This window comes from Rhinoderma darwinii, chromosome 4, assembly GCF_050947455.1.
Source record: "Rhinoderma darwinii isolate aRhiDar2 chromosome 4, aRhiDar2.hap1, whole genome shotgun sequence".
NCBI classification, from domain to species: Eukaryota; Metazoa; Chordata; class Amphibia; order Anura; family Rhinodermatidae; genus Rhinoderma; species Rhinoderma darwinii.
Window position 1 is genome coordinate 12,784,666 of NC_134690.1, and position 17,967 is coordinate 12,802,632.

Sequence of the window (17,967 nt, forward strand, 5' to 3'; positions counted from 1 at the left end):
TGCAATGGGAAAGGTCAGGATAAGGGCTCATTATCTCCTCTCCATACAGGATTCTCTTCCCATGCTGGATTGTATCACTGAGTTTTTCATTGACAGACTTTATCTTCATGGGATTGCAAAACCACTGCTTCCTGTGAGCGTTCTTACAGAAACCATTTTTAGCCTCATTGTGCCTCGTAATCGCTCTAGGACCAAATACAAGTTGAGTTTGTGTATGAGCTGCGGTGTTAATCGTCTCCACTTGTGATGAGCGCAGCAGGATCTCTGCTCGCCGCTTTGTGTGGGCGGAAACACAAATGTCGTGTGCGGCTTTAATAGGGGAACTCACAAAGCAAGGGGACCGCAAATAGAAATAATTGTCCCTTGTAACAGCTGTCTGACCCTCTAATTACCGAGAGGCAACGACACGGAGTCAAGAGGACTTCTAAATAAAGGATGCAGGACTGGAACAGTTTTAATGATTTTTGAGGGACCACCACCGGATCTTCTCTGCATAAACACATAAATACGAATAAAAGGGCACCCCTCCCAAGATATACTGTGACTTCTGCAACAAGGGCACCACCACCATCGTCATCCTTACCAACAACAGGCTGCGAGCAACTTTTGCCCCAGTAACCCATTCCCTGATTCCTTTTTTTTTTCCTAAGAGGCACATCAGTGTTTTGTACAGATCTTTAAAGGGGTTTTCCCATTTGGAAATCACATTTTCAAAAGCCCGAATAGGGAACCCCCCCCCCCCCCGTCCCGTCTTCAGTTCAGGATCCTCTTCTATTATCGGAGCGGAGATCAACTAAAAAGAGCGTCTATTGTTTGTAGAAACAGCCACATCTAAGCATTTCGTTGGCAGCCCTTAGATTTGAGAACTGAGTAATACTCAATTTCCCCTGCAGTGAGTTCCAACAAAAACTAAAGGTGATCGCTGAGGGGGCGTGGCCTGCACGTTAAGTGGAGCGGACGCATGATAGCAGAGCTCTGTACCGGTGCCCTGAATCTGGTGCCATCCGCTGGAATCTTTCCCATCCTGGTCTCCAGTGCCTTCTTGTACCTGCCAGAGGATTTTGAGACCCTCCGTAGAGGGAATCGGCACTACGGTCACACGGTCTCAACATGCGGCCGGTGCGGCCTAGCTCTCAGCCTTTCCTGACGGCCAAAGCTCCCGACATCACGACGGCACTGGTGGGCACCTCTGTATGTTATGCGCCACACACTACTCTGACTTTCGGCTGCCCCCGCTGCAGAGACGCGTTCCTCATCCTGCTCTGGGGGACACGACAACGGTGGGAACAGGTGTGGCCATTTTGTTTATAAAGGAGACTAGTTTCTCTCTTCATGCTGACTTGCCAGTAGCCTTCCATTATGAGTGGGATCTACTATAACGGACTGGGCGGCCTGGAGGTGGAAATTTATCTGGACTAGCTTCGGGACCTTTTTTTTTGGCCTCTCCCCCGACCCCTTCTCCTCCCCAACAACGCGTACACATACAGAGCTTGGCTCTATTTTTTCAGGACAGTAGAGGATCGTATCCCTGTCCGCCACCTTATACGTTCTAAACCTACAGAGCGCCGCTCTAATTTTTCTGGATATTGGACTCCCCCAACATCTGCTTCTATTGTCACCTTTGGCACTTCAAGAGGTCAAATCAAAATGGTCAAATCGCAAAAGGACAAGGACACCCCGAGCCACTCTAAATCTGCATCTGGACATGGAGATATTGATAAATATATGAGAAAGGCAGGTTTAACGTCAGTCAGATGTGACGAGAAGGTGATAGGGGCGAAACGTAAAACTCTCCCCTCTACAGATATGGAGGATTCAGAAGGAGACAGAGAATCTAAACTGGATGATCAAAATTTGTCAAAATTTTGCCAGTCTCAAGGGCGTTTATGAAAGACATATTAGGGGAAACTCTCACTCCAAGATGTAAAAGAGATCAAACAAGATTTGAAACACTTGGGAACGAGGACTCGAATCCAACCAAGCAGCAATCATTGAATACAATACGGAAGTGGCACACAACTCGGAGCGTTCTCAAGGTCATATTAATCTTGTATTCTCTTGTAGAGGATCAAGAAAATCAGGGAATCGCAACAATTTACGCCTTAAATTTTTCCCGGAGTCGGTAGCTTCCGATGTCTTATTGTCTGCAGTCACTGAGGTCTTCTCCAGTTGACATTACTTTAGACCGAGCGCACAGAGCTTCCACACCGCCTCCTAAGGGCTCATTCAGACGAGCGTAAAAGTCGACCGTGTGCTGTGCATGGAAATCGCGCACAACACACGGACCCATTGATTTCAATGGGGTCATTCACACATGCAGGAGTTTTCACGCAGCGAGATTCCGCTACGTGAAACTCACTGCATGTCCGATATTGGTGCGTTTTTCGTCGATAAAAAATATGTTCTTTGCAAGTGCGTGAAAAACGCATGCCACTCGCAAAGCACGGATGCAATAACGCAACGCACGCGGACCAGATTTACTCACGTATTTCACGCGTGTGAAACTGATAAGCTCATGTGGATGTAGACTAAGTGTATGTTCACACGGCTTATTTTCAGCCGTTTCTCGGGCCGTAAACGCCCCGAAAAACGGCTAAAAATACAGATGCCGAACGCCTACAAACATCTGCCCATTGATTTCAATGGGAAAAAACGGCGTTCCGTTCCGATGTGACGATTAAAAAAAAGACCTGTAAAAAAAACGTCTTGTAATCAGAAGTACATGTCACTCCTTGAGCCATTTTTCATTGGGTCAGTAGAAAAGCAGCTCCAAAAACGGCCGTAAAAAACGCAGTAGAAAACGCCTGCTGCATAAAAAACGCCTGAAAATCCGAGGCTGTTTTCCCTTGAAACTTGCTCCGTATTTTACACCCGTTTTTTGTTGTGTGTGAACATACCCTGAGGGTATGTTCACTTTCTAACTATGGGAACCAAAAGCGGCCTGCTAGTCGCGGCGCACTACAAGACAAAAGTATCGACTTTGAGTTAGAGAATGAACGAAAACCAGATAATTCTCTGAAACACTAAGAGAACTGGGACATATAGAAACCAATTTTTATTTTAATTGGAGTGATATACTCGGAACGATCACCCGGAAAGTCATATAGTAGTAGATAAGTCCTATAGCGACTGCCCTTATCCGCTATGACGAGTTAACACATAGAGTGACTATCCTCTGATCTAGATGAGAGAAAGATGGAACCGATGAATAACTATAAACCTGAAAACTTCCAAACTAAAGAGAAGTTGCTTAATATAGCACCATCTTCTTCTACGTTACCCTATGAAGGGGCAGCCGTCTCCATCTTCCAAGATCTTTCCCCAAGATCACTTAAAAAGGGGCGCACCCTCAAACCCCTACTGGACATTCTGTAGGAACGGAAAATACTCTACTGATGGCTTCATCCATTTGGTCTCCTGATCCATTTCCCGGGGAGACGCGTAGCTATCAGAGCTGTAGCGGATTGTACAACGGTGTACGAGCACTTGGACATAGGTCCCCTGGATATCATAGGTTGGAATGTCGCACCCCTTCCACCACTTCCCAGTTGGTGCCTCCTGGGAACCTGCGAGTGCCTCTAAATCACAGAAACAACGCAAGCGGATTGACAAGTTGACCCCAAGGAGGATCCAAGTTGTGGTGTTACATAGGACTGCAGGTAATATCTACTACATTATCTGTACTCAGAGTTATCACTGTGTTATCTGTGGTGTTACATAGGACTGCTGGTAACACTACTACATTATCTGTACTCAGAGAGTTATCACTGTGTTATCTGTGGTGTTACATAGGACTGCAGGTAACATCTACTACATTATCTGTACTCAGAGAGTTATCACTGTGTTATCTGTGGTGTTACATAGGACTGCAGGTAACACTACTACATTATCTGTACTCAGAGAGTTATCACTGTGTTATCTGTGGTGTTACATAGGACTGCAGGTAACACTACTACATTATCTGTAATCAGAGAGTTATCACTGTGTTATCTGTGGTGTTACATAGGACTGCAGGTAACATCTACTACATTATCTGTACTCAGAGAGTTATCACTGTGTTATCTGTGGTGTTACATAGGACTGCAGGTAACACTACTACATTATCTGTAATCAAAGAGTGATCACTGTGTTATCTGTGGTGTTACATAGGACTGCAGGTAACACTACTACATTATCTGTACTCAGGGCCGGCCTTAGGGGTGTGCATCACTCCAGCAGGTGGAAGGTGTCGCTGTGCTGGTTCCCTTCTCCTGCTTGTTTTAGAAACGCCCGGGCACGGCGACTCTTCACTCTTCACTCATGGCCAGCGGCGCCGCTAGTTATCTCCCTGCTCTGCTATCTACCAGCGCCACTGTAACTCCCTGAAGGAGCGGAATCCCCGTGTGGTTGGAGATTCCGCTCCTGGATGGAGCACTTGATGTCTCTGTCTTTATATGGACAGTGACATGAGGGGCAACTCCTGAAGCGGAATCCCCGTCCATAGCGTTGCCGACTTTGTGACCTGGGATTCCACTCCAGAAGCCAGTGGCGTCACTGTCCATAACTGGACACAGACAACAGGGGCTTCTCCTGGAGTGGAATGCCCGGTCACAGTCGGCAACGCTATGGACGGGGATTCCGCTTCAGGAGTTGCCCCTGATGTCACTGTCCATATAGGTCTCCCCTCTCTCTAGAGATAAAATATCACATATTTATTCTCAGTGTGTTACCCCTCTGCTGACTTAATAACTGGAGTCCAAACCTGGTATTAACATATGTTGGCATCCGTATTTCATCCGTATATACGGTCCGTATTGCATCTGTATAACATCCGTTAGGAGGGAGGATGCAAATTATGTCATCAGCATATTACATAGCAAAGCTTCCGTAAATACGGACGGTATACGGAAGAGAGGTCATAGTGGAAACATCTTCAAATTTATTCTTCCATGAAAGTAAGAAGTGTTGCCACGTCTCAGGAATTTGGAGGAAGGTAGGGAGTGCGAATCCCTAAAAAATGCTAGGGTTTTCATATCGCGTCCTACAAAAAAGTCCTTAATCCTATAAAATCCCTTATTTATCTACCACTGATATATGTGCTCCTATTGTTGGTGGTGCTCCTATTATTGGTGGTGCTCCTATTGTTGGCAGTGCTCCTATTGTTGGCGGTGCTCCCATTGTTGGCGGTGCTCCCATTGTTGATGTTGCTCATATTGTTGGTGGTGCTCATATTGTTGGTGGTGGTGCTACCATTGTTGGTGGTGCCCATATAGTTGGCAGTGCTCCTATTGATGGCAGTGCTCCTATTGATGGCAGTGCTCCCATTATTGGTGGTGCTCCCATTGTTGGTGGTGCTCCTATTGTTGGCAGTGCTCCTATTGTTGGCAGTGCTCCCATTGTTGGCGGTGCTCCCATTGTTGGTGGTGCTCCCATTGTTTGTGGTGCTCCCATTGTTGGTGGTGCTCATATTGTTGGTGGTGATCATATTGTTGGTTGTGCTCCCATTGTTGGTGGTGCTCCCATTGTTGGTGGTGCTCCCATTGTTGGTGGTGCTCCTATTGTTGGTGGTGGTCCTATTGTTGGCAGTGCTCCTATTGTTGGTGGTGCTCTCATTGTTGGTGTTGCTCCTATTGTTGGTGTTGCTCCTATTGTTGGTGTTGCTCCTATTGTTGGTGGTGCTCCTATTCTTGGTGGTGCTCCTATTCTTGGTGGTGCTCCCATTGATGGTGGTGCTCATATTGAAGGCAATGTTATAGTAATCCCCACACAGAAACATATACATACACCAGGTATACAGCTACATACAGCAGAGTTAGGCCTCTCTTATTCAGTAAGGTTGTCACAGCCCCGCCCTATTATTTGCCCCTCTGACAACTCTCTATCACTTATTCTTTTAGGACATAGTTATAGTTAAATGGAACCCGTCTAAGTCCATTAAAATCTACCGAACACGTGATTTAATTGTTTATTTGTACATATTAGTATTATTTTATTTTTTTTAGATTTCAAGGGCATACCATGAAGGTGGTTCCGGAGGCTGAAACGGGTCCTTTGATAATGGGCATCTCAAGCGTCCCTATGGGTGATGTGAACCTGTCCTACAGGCGCCAAAATAATAGCAATTTAACTACCCTGACGGTGACCCTTCCCTTCAGCCTCCATGTACACCCCTATTCAGCCTCCATGTACACCCCTAGATCACTGTGCTAGTCTTGCCCCCTTAGGTATCGGTCCCTAGCAGCGCCGGTGTTAATATTCCCACCGTTTGCTGTCACTTTTGCAGCTGCTTCCTTGGCAGTGAGAAAAGCTCCCGCACTGATGGAACTACTTGTACCCGAGCAATGTGTCATTCCTTGGAATAATTGGCAGCCAAATGTCTGCAGTCATTCAGCAGAACAAGAGGCGACACGTGGCCGCACAAGTAGGTACAGCTGACGAAGAAACACAACATCCGACCACCGCAAATTGTCACGTCTGAAGCTGAGAAAATGTGAACGACGCCTAATAATCTGCGGGAAAAGGGCTTTACTGAAGTCCATTTATAGCCCCGTGTAGTAAGAGAATCCAGGAGTCAGCCATATGTACACAGACATAGTATATACACACACCGAGAGAGGCTACGGAGCTGGTGTATCTAAGCCGATCATGTGTGATACTGTCTTCTGTATCTAACTCTCTAAAGGGAAGAGCCCTGAGCTGCAAATAAACTGTAACACCAGACAACACAGAGAGACAAGGGTGGCGCTGTATCTGAAACCGAGAGCTTCATACGTTAGTCAAGATGGGAACATTGGGAAATCAATCACAAAGGGGGCGTCTTGGGAAGAGACACAGGGGTGAAGCAGGGGTGAAAACATTTAAGAGGGACCTGGGGGTAGAGACACTAAAGGAGGAACCTGGAGAAGAGACATTAAAACATGCAACTGAATCAGAGACTCTAAAGCGGCAGCCTGGCACAGAGACATTAAAGCGGGAACCTGGAGAAGAGACACTAAAATGGGAACCGGGAGCATGGACATTAATATGGGAACCTGGAGGAGAGATACTAAAATGGGAACCGGGAGCATGGACATTAATATGGGAACCTGGAGAAGAGACACTAAAATGGGAACCGGGAGCATGGACATTAATATGGGAACCTGGAGGAGAGATACTAAAATGGGAACCGGGAGCATGGACATTAATATGGGAACCTGGAGGAGAGATACTAAAATGGGAACCGGGAGCATGGACATTAATATGGGAACCTGGAGGAGAGATACTAAAATGGGAACCGGGAGCATGGACATTAATATGGGAACCTGGAGGAGAGATACTAAAATGGGAACCGGGAGCATGGACATTAATATGGGAACCTGGAGGAGAGATACTAAAATGGGAACCGGGAGCATGGACATTAAAGCGGGAACCTGGAGAAGAGACACTAAAATGGGAACCGGGAGCATGGACATTAATATGGGAACCTGGAGGAGAGATACTAAAATGGGAATCGGGAGCACAGACACTAAAGGGGGAATCTGGAGCAAGGACATTAAAGCGGGAGCCTGGGGCAGAGACATTAAAGCGGGAACCTGGAGAAGAGACACTAAAATAGGAACCGGGAGCATGGACATTAATATGGGAACCTGGAGGAGAGATACTAAAGTGAGAACCTGGAGCACAGACACTGAAGGGGGAATCTGGAGCAGAGACACTACAGGCGAAACCTGGAGCACAGTCACCAAAGGGGGGACCTGGGGCAGGGACAATAAATGAGGAACCTGAGGAAGACATATTAAAGCGGGAACCTGGAGCAGAGACATTAAAGAGGGAACCTGGAGCAAAGACACTAAGGGAAATCTGGATCAGATTTACTAAAGAGGGAACCCAGGGCAGAGACACCAAAGAGGGAACCTGGAGCAGAGACATTAAAGTGGGAACCTGGAGCAGAGAAATTAGAGAAGGGAACTGTAAGCTGAGGCATTAAAGGGGGGAGCTGAGACAGAGCAATTAATTAAATGGGGCACCTTTTACGGAGGCCCTTAAGATGGCACCTGTACCATTACAATTTACTTCAACCCGGGGTAAACTGAGGAGCGGAGTCTAAAGAATCGCCACGTTCTTCATTCTTAACTCCGCGAGGAGGTATAAACATTCCCAACCAGATTCCCAGGTTGCGGTCCCCAGAGTAGTCACCGACTGCCGGCCGGTCTGCTGCTAGAGACGTCTGAAGGAGAAGCAGGGGTGAAGTCAGGGACAGATCCGGGGGTCGTCCCCAGGAGAGCGGACAAGATGCAACAAACCAGAGGATGAGACGAAGACGTAATCATAACACGAGCCCGGGGTCAAAACCTGGTGGTCGGACTACAAGTGCCAGAGAGGAATCCCCTGTAGTTACAGGTCCTGGTTGGCAGCCGGTAGTCCTGACCTAGTTACCTCCAGGGCATTGTGTAACCAGCAGGATACGCTGAGTGACGTCCCGCAATGCTATGCTGGGCAACACTGGTGACAAGATATTCCCCGGGCTCTTGACGAACATTGATTCATCCTGCGACAGACAATGATTCAGTAGTGGAAACTGTTACTGATCGTGGCGTACAGAGCGGATCAGCGTTCAGAGGGTTAACTCAGGTTCTCAAAACCTGCCCTCCCCCATGAGGTCTCCCCAGAAACTTTACTTCCCACTGAGATGGTAAAAATTAGTTTCATCTGACTTTCAACATTGTTCACAGCAGGCACTTTGCAAATATTATCCCTGTTTCTGTGTAAGGCCATGTTCACACGTGGTGGAGTTTTTCCGCTGCAAATGTCGGTGCAGATTTGGGGCATTTATGCTACGAATCTGCAACAACATTTGCATATTTGACAGGTAATTCAGACGTTGCAGAAAACACAGCGGACTTGCCTCAGATTTCAGTTTTTGCATTGCAAAGGCTGAAATCCGCAGTGAAATTCCGCTTCTTCTCCGCAACAGTCAGTGCATGCTGCGGAGGGTAAAGTCTGCACCGCAGCCTATGGTCCGCAGCGGAGTTTTCCACAAATACTGCACGAAGATAACTAAAAAGGTGTGGAAACCACTGGACAAACTGTATGCAAAAGATTTCCAATGCGGACTGTCCGCAGCGAAATTCCACAGCAATTCTGCCACGTATGAATGTGCCCTAAAACCTGACCGAGCTCTGCTACATCTAAACCTGAGAAAAACCATTATCAAACAGTGACAAATACAAAATGTGACAACATAAAGAAGAGAATATGTGTAAAGAGCAAGGACGGAAGGGGAAATCACCTATAGTTTCATACAAATATCCATACGGGGCAGCAATGTAGTAGTTCTATTCTTGTATATAGGGGACAGTATTATAGTAGTTATATTCTTGTATATAGGGGGCAGTATTATAGTAGTTATATTCTTGTATATAGCGGCAGTATTATAGTAGTTATATTCTTGTATATAGGAGGCAGTATTATAGTAGTTATATTCTTGTATATAGGAGCAGTATTATAGTAGTTATATTCTTGTATATAGGGGGCAGTATTATAGTAGTTATATTCTTGTATATAGGGGGCAGTATTATAGTAGTTATATTCTTGTATATAGGGGCAGTATTATAGTAGTTATATTCTTGTATATAGGGGCAGTATTATAGTAGTTATATTCTTGTATATAGGGGGCAGTATTATAGTAGTTATATTCTTGTATATAGGGGCAGTATTATAGTAGTTATATTCTTGTATATAGGGGCAGTATTATAGTCGTTATATTCTTGTATATAGGGGGCAGTATTATAGTAGTTATATTCTTGTATATAGGAGCAGTATTATAGTAGTTATATATTTGTATATAGGGGGGCAGTATTATAGTAGTTATATTCTTGTATATAGGGGGCAGTATTATAGTAGTTATATTCTTGTATATAGGGAGCAGTATTATAGTAGTTATATTCTTGTATATAGGGGCAGTATTATAGTAGTTATATTCTTGTATATAGGAGCAGTATTATAGTAGTTATATTCTTGTATATAGGAGCAGTATTATAATAGTTATATTCTTGTATATAGGGGGCAGTATTATAGTAGTTATATTCTTGTGTGTATATATAGGGAGCAGTATTATAGTAGTTATATTCTTGTATATAGGAGGCAGTATTATAGTAGTTATATTCTTGTATATAGGAGGCAGTATTATAGTAGTTATATTCTTGTATATAGGGGGCAGTATTATAGTAGTTATATTCTTGTATATAGGGGGCAGTATTATAGTAGTTATATTCTTGTATATAGGGGCAGTATTATAGTAGTTATATTCTTGTATATAGGGGGCAGTATTATAGTAGTTATATTCTTGTATATAGGGGGCAGTATTATAGTAGTTATATTCTTGTATATAGGGGGCAGTATTATAGTAGTTATATTCTTGTATATAGGGGGCAGTATTATAGTAGTTATATTCTTGTATATAGAGGGCAGTATTATAGTAGTTATATTCTTGTATATAGGGGCAGTATTATAGTGGTTATATTCTTGTATATAGGGGAAGTATTATAGTAGTTATATTCTTGTATATAGGAGGCAGTATTATAGTAGTTATATTCTTGTATATAGGGGGCAGTATTATAGTAGTTATATTCTTGTATATAGGGGGCAGTATTATAGTAGTTATATTCTTGTATATAGGGGCAGTATTATAGTAGTTATATTCTTGTATATAGGGGCAGTATTATAGTAGTTATATTCTTGTATATAGGGGGCAGTATTATAGTAGTTATATTCTTGTATATAGGGGGCAGTATTATAGTAGTTATATTCTTGTATATAGGAGCAGTATTATAGTAGTTATATTCTTGTATATAGGAGGCAGTATTATAGTGGTTATATTCTTGTATATAGGGGGCAGTATTATAGTAGTTATATTCTTGTATATAGGGGCAGTATTATAGTAGTTATATTCTTGTATATAGGGGGCAGTATTATAGTAGTTATATTCTTGTATATAGGGGGCAGTATTATAGTAGTTATATTCTTGTATATAGAGGGCAGTATTATAGTAGTTATATTCTTGTATATAGAGGGCAGTATTATAGTAGTTATATTCTTGTATATAGGGGGCAGTATTATAGTAGTTATATTCTTGTATATAGAGGGCAGTATTAGGGCGGGTTCACACATGGCGGAATTTCACTTAAATTCCGCTGCGGACACTCCGCAGCGTTATTCCGCAGCGGAGCCGTTTCTCCATTGACTTTCACTTTAATTTAGCAGTGTTCGTTTACACGATGCGTACAATTCCGCTGCGGAGCATAGGCTGCGGAGCGGAATTTGGTGTCCGCAGCATGCTCTGTCTGTTGCGGAGCAGTGGCGGACTCATGGCGGAATTTCTCCATTGACTTCAATGGAGATTCAAAGTTCCGCAATGAAGTCCGCAGCTGTCATGCACATGTCATGTGTGCTGCGGATGCGTCTTGCTTTTTTAACTTGACATTTCTTCATTCTGGCTGGACCTATGTATTTCTAGGTCTACAGCCAGACTGAGGAAGTCAATGGGGCTCCCGTAATGACGGGAGCGTTGCTAGGAGACGTCAGTAAATAGTCACTGTCCAGGGTGCTGAAAGAGTTAAGCGATCGGCAGTAACTGTTTCTGCACCCGGGACAGTGACTACCGATCCCAATATACATGTATCTGTAAAAAAAAATGAAGTTCGTACTTACCGAGAACTCCCTGTTTCTGTCTCCAGTCCGGCCTCCCAGGATGACGTTTCAGTGTAAGTGACGGCTGCAGCCAATCACAGGCCAAGCACAGGCTGCAGCGGTCACATGGACTGGAGCGTCATCCAGGGAGGTCGGGCTGGATGCCGAAGGAGGGACGCGTCATAAAGACAACGGGCGGTAAGTATGAATTTCTTTTACTATCACTAGGGAAAGTGCTGTCCCTTCTCTCTATCCTGCACTGATAGGGAGAAGGGAAGCACTTTTCCCGCAGTCCGCAGCAGCTAGTCCGCATCAATTTTCTGCACATTTTGTGCAGATCCGCAGCCGTAATCCGCAACCCGGATTAGGTGCGGCATTGATGCGGACAGTTGCGGAGGAATTCCGCCATGTGTGGTCATGCCCTTATAGTAGTTATATTCTTGTATATAGGGGGCAGTATTATAGTAGTTATATTCTTGTATATAGGAGGCAGCATTATAGTAGTTATATTCTTGTATATAGGGGGCAGTATTATAGTAGTTATATTCTTGTATATAGAGGGCAGTATTATAGTAGTTATATTCTTGTATATAGAGGGCAGTATTATAGTAGTTATATTCTTGTATATAGGGGCAGTATTATAGTGGTTATATTCTTGTATATAGGGGAAGTATTATAGTAGTTATATTCTTGTATATAGGGGAAGTATTATAGTAGTTATATTCTTGTATATAGGAGGCAGTATTATAGTAGTTATATTATTGTATATAGGGGGCAGTATTATAGTAGTTATATTCCTGTATATAGGGGCAGTATTATAGTGGTTATATTCTTGTATATAGGGGAAGTATTATAGTAGTTATATTTTTGTATATAGGGGGCAGTATTATAGTAGTTATATTCTTGTATATAGGAGGCAGTATTATAGTAGTTATATTCTTGTATATAGGGGGCAGTATTATAGTAGTTATATTCTTGTATATAGGGGGCAGTATTATAGTAGTTATATTCTTGTATATAGGGGCAGTATTATAGTAGTTATATTCTTGTATATAGGGGCAGTATTATAGTAGTTATATTCTTGTATATAGGGGGCAGTATTATAGTAGTTATATTCTTGTATATAGGGGGCAGTATTATAGTAGTTATATTCTTGTATATAGGAGCAGTATTATAGTAGTTATATTCTTGTATATAGGAGGCAGTATTATAGTGGTTATATTCTTGTATATAGGGGGCAGTATTATAGTAGTTATATTCTTGTATATAGGGGCAGTATTATAGTAGTTATATTCTTGTATATAGGGGGCAGTATTATAGTAGTTATATTCTTGTATATAGGGGGCAGTATTATAGTAGTTATATTCTTGTATATAGAGGGCAGTATTATAGTAGTTATATTCTTGTATATAGAGGGCAGTATTATAGTAGTTATATTCTTGTATATAGGGGGCAGTATTATAGTAGTTATATTCTTGTATATAGAGGGCAGTATTATAGTAGTTATATTCTTGTATATAGGGGGCAGTATTATAGTAGTTATATTCTTGTATATATGGAGGCAGTATTATAGTAGTTATATTCTTGTATATAGGGGGCAGTATTATAATAGTTATATTCTTGTATATAGGGGGCAGTATTATAGTAGTTATATTCTTGTGTATATATAGGGAGCAGTATTATAGTAGTTATATTCTTGTATATAGGAGGCAGTATTATAGTAGTTATATTCTTGTATATAGGAGGCAGTATTATAGTAGTTATATTCTTGTATATAGGGGGCAGTATTATAGTAGTTATATTCTTGTATATAGGGGGCAGTATTATAGTAGTTATATTCTTGTATATAGGGGCAGTATTATAGTAGTTATATTCTTGTATATAGGGGGCAGTATTATAGTAGTTATATTCTTGTATATAGGGGCAGTATTATAGTAGTTATATTCTTGTATATAGGGGCAGTATAAGGGCATGACCACACGTGGCGGATTTCCTCCGCAACTGTCCGCATCAATGCCGCACAGAATCTGTGTTGCAGATTCTGCTGCGGATCTGCACAAAATGTGCAGTACATTGATGCGGACTAGCTGCTGCGTACTGCGGGAAAAGTGCTTCCCTTCTCCCTATCAGTGCAGGATAGAGAGAAGGGACAGCACTTTCCCTAGTGAAAGAAAACGATTTTCATACTTACCGCCCGTTGTCTTGGTGACGCGTCCCTCTTTCGGCATCCAGCCCGACCTCCCTGGATGACGCGCCAGTCCATGTGACCGCTGCAGCCTGTGCTTGGCCTGTGATTGGCTGCAGCCGTCACTTAGACTGAAACGTCATCCTGGGAGGCCGGACTGGAGACAGACGCAGGGAGTTCTCGGTAAGTATGAACTTATATATTTTTTAACAGATACATGTATATTGGGATCGGTAGTCACTGTCCCGGGTGCAGAAACAGTTACTGCCGATCGCTTAACTCTTTCAGCACCCTGGACAGTGACTATTTACAGACGTCTCCTAGCAACGCTCCCGTCATTACGGGAGCCCCATTGACTTCCTCAGTCTGGCTGTAGACCTAGAAATACATAGGTCCAGCCAGAATGAAGAAATGTCATGGTAGTAAAACCAATACGCTCCGCAGCACACATAAGATCTGCGGACTTCATTGCGGAATTTTGACTCTCCATTGAAGTCAATGGAGAAATTCCGCCATGAGTCCGCCACTGCTCCGCAACAGACAGAGCATGCTGCGGACACCAAATTCCGCTCCGCAGCCTATGCTCCGCAGCGGAATTTTACGCCTCGTCTAAACGAACACTGCTAAATTAAAGTGTAAGTCAATGGACAAACGGCACCGCTGCGGATTAACGCTGCGGAGTGTCCGCAGCGGAAGTTAAGTGAAATTCCGCCACGTGTGAACCCAGCCTTATAGTAGTTATATTCTTGTACATAGGGGCAGTATTATAGTAGTTATATTCTTGTATGTATGGGGCAGTATTATAGTAGTTATATTCTTATATATAGGGGGCAGTATTATAGTAGTTATATTCTTGTATATAGGGGCAGTATTATAGTAGGTATATTCTTGTATATAGGGGCAGTATTATAGTAGTTATATTCTTGTATATAGGGGCAGTATTATAGCAGTTATATTCTTGTATATAGGAGCAGTATTATAGTAGTTATATTCTTGTACATAGAGGGTAGTATTATAGTAGTTATATTCTTGTATATAGGAGCAGTATTATAGTAGTTATATTCTTGTATATAGGGGGCAGTATAATAGTAGTTATATTCTTCTATATAGGGGGCAGTATTATAGTAGTTATATTCTTGTATATAGAAGCAGTATTATAGTAGTTATATTCTTGTATATAGGGAGCAGTATTATAGTAGTTATATTCTTGTATATAGGGCAGTATTATAGTAATTATATTCTTGTATATAGGAGCAGTATTATAGTAGTTATATTCTTGTATATATGGAGGCAGTATTATAGTAGTTATATTCTTGTATATTGGGGGCAGTATTATAGTAGTTATATTCTTGTATATAGGGGACAGTATTATAGTAGATATATTCTTGTATATAGGGGGCATTATTATAGTAGTTATATTCTTGTATATAGGGGGCAGTATTATAGTAGTTATATTCTTGTATATAGGGGCAGTATTATAGTAGTTATATTCTTGTACATAGGGGCAGTATTATAGTAGTCATATTCTTGTATGTATGGGGCAGTATTATAGTAGTTATATTCATGTATATAGGGGGCAGTATTATAGTAGTTATATTCTTGTATATAGGGGGCAGTATTATAGTAGTTATATTCTTATATATAGGGGGCAGTATTATAGTAGTTATATTCTTGTATGTAGGGGCAGTATTATAGTAGTTATATTCTTGTATGTAGGGGCAGTATTATAGTAGTTATATTCTTGTATATAGGAGCAGTATTATAGTAGTTATATTCTTGTATATAGGGGCAGTATTATAGTAGTTATATTCTTGTATATAGGGGCAGTATTATAGTAGTATTATTCTTGTATATAGGGGCAGTATTATAGTAGTTATATTCTTGTATATAGGGGGCAGTATTATAGTAGTTATATTCTTGTATATAGGGGCAGTATTATTGTAGTTATATTCTTGTATATAGGGGCAGTATTATAGTAGTTATATTCTTGTATATAGGGGGCAGTATTATAGTAGTTATATTCTTGTATATAGGGGCAGTATTATTGTAGTTATATTCTTGTATATAGGGGGCAGTATTATAGTAGCTATATTCTTGTATATAGGAGGCAGTAATATAGTAGTTATATTCTTGTATATAGGGGGCAGTATTATAGTAGTTATATTCTTGTATATAGGGGGCAGTATTATAGTAGTTATATTCTTGTATATAGGGGCAGTATTATAGTAGTTATATTCTTGTATATAGGGGCAGTATTATAGTAGTTATATTCTTGTACATAGGGGGCAGTATTATAGTAGTTATATTCTTGTATATAGGGGACAGTATTATAGTAGTTATATTCTTGTATATTGGGGCAGTATTATAGTAGTTATATTCTTGTATATAGGGGCAGTATTATAGTAGTTATATTCTTGTATATAGGGGCAGTATTATAGTAGTTATATTCTTGTATATAGGGGCAGTATTATATTAGTTATATTCTTGTATATAGGAGCAGTATTATAGTAGTTATATTCTTGTATATAGGGGGCAGTATTATAGTAGTTATATTCTTGTATATAGGAGGCAGTATTATAGTAGTTATATTCTTGTATACAGGGGGCAGTATAATAGTAGTTATATTCTTGTATATAGGAGCAGTATTATAGTAGTTATATTCTTGTATATAGGGGCAGTATTATAGTAGTTATATTCTTGTATATAGGGAGCAGTATTATAGTAGTTATATTCTTGTATATAGGGGCAGTATTATAGTAGTTATATTCTTGTATATAGGGGGCAGTAGTATAGTAGTTATGTTCTTGTATATAGGAGCAGTATTATAGTAGTTATATTATTGTATATAGCAGCAGTATTATAGTAGTTATATTCTTGTATATAGGGGGCAGTATTATAGTAGTTATATTCTTGTATATAGGAGCAGTATTATAGTAGTTATATTCTTGTATATAGGGACAGTATTATGGTAGTTATATTCTTGTATATAGGGGGCAGTATTATAGTAGTAATATTCTTGTATATGGAGGCAGTATTATAGTAGTTATATTCTTGTATATAGGAGCAGTATTATAGTAGTTATATTCTTGTATATAGGGGCAGTATTATAGTAGTTATATTCTTGTATATAGGGGCAGTATTATAGTAGTTATATTCTTGTATATAGGAGCAGTATTATAGTAGTTATATTCTTGTATATAGGGGCAGTATTATAGTAGCTATATTCTTGTATATAGGAGGCAGTAATAGTAGTTATATTTTGAGAGCTCTGGAGAGAACATGTCGTCTAGGCAATACTGGAAGTTTTATTTATTTCATAGCTGGAGGGCCGCAGCTTGTAAATCTATCAGGGATCTCTGGGACTTGTAGTTAAGTAACACCTGGAGCTGGGCTATTAATGGGTGCAGTATATATTGGTAAAAGATTTAGGGTTACTCTAATGTAAATGATTTAAGTAGTTGATACTTGGCTTAGGAATTTTGAGAGATGTTGGTCTGTAATAGATACAATTTCTATAACATGACTGATTTGGTTTAGCCACATACAGGAAACTACAGTTCGTGCCACGTGCCTGAGGTCAGTGTGGCACCTTTTATATCCTCCTGATCTTTTTGCACTATCTAAGCAGCGCGGTGGCACCGAGGAGAGGGCAGATCTCTTGCTGAATGTCGCTCTGCAGTACTGGCGCGTATTTCTAGTCATTGCGTTCAGTTTGCAGAATAGGGAGGTGATGGCAGTGAAGGGGTTACCCAGCGTTTTGCCTATTTTAAGTACAAGCACCTACACAGCGAGGAGGCTCAAACCTACAGCAATGGATGGAAAATATTGAACAAAAATAGATTGGAAAATGTTCAAGATCTCAGTGAAATTAAGCGGCTGCTGAAATTGCCAAATGTAAATGAAGAGGTGGGAGGGGGCGGCTGCTTTATGAAGTGTTACATTCAGGAGGCGGCCGCTGATACTTTGTTGCAATGTGTTTTACTAATCTGGAAGGTATTAAAGGAAAACTCCACTCTATAAAGAAAACTGGTCTACCCCATAGATTCTTTAGGTGACTCTTACCTGCATATAAGAAAAGCTTTGTGCTCCCCGTACTTTCAGGGTTACATTCCGGCTTCTACATTGTAGCAACTTCA

General features: G+C 41.3%; 1 protein-coding gene across 1 annotated transcript in view; it reads right to left on the reverse strand.

Annotated features, from left to right (window-relative positions):
• Positions 1-17,967, reverse strand: part of PTK2B (protein tyrosine kinase 2 beta) — a 188,466-nt gene that overhangs the window by 127,602 nt on the left and 42,897 nt on the right. The window lies entirely within an intron of this gene.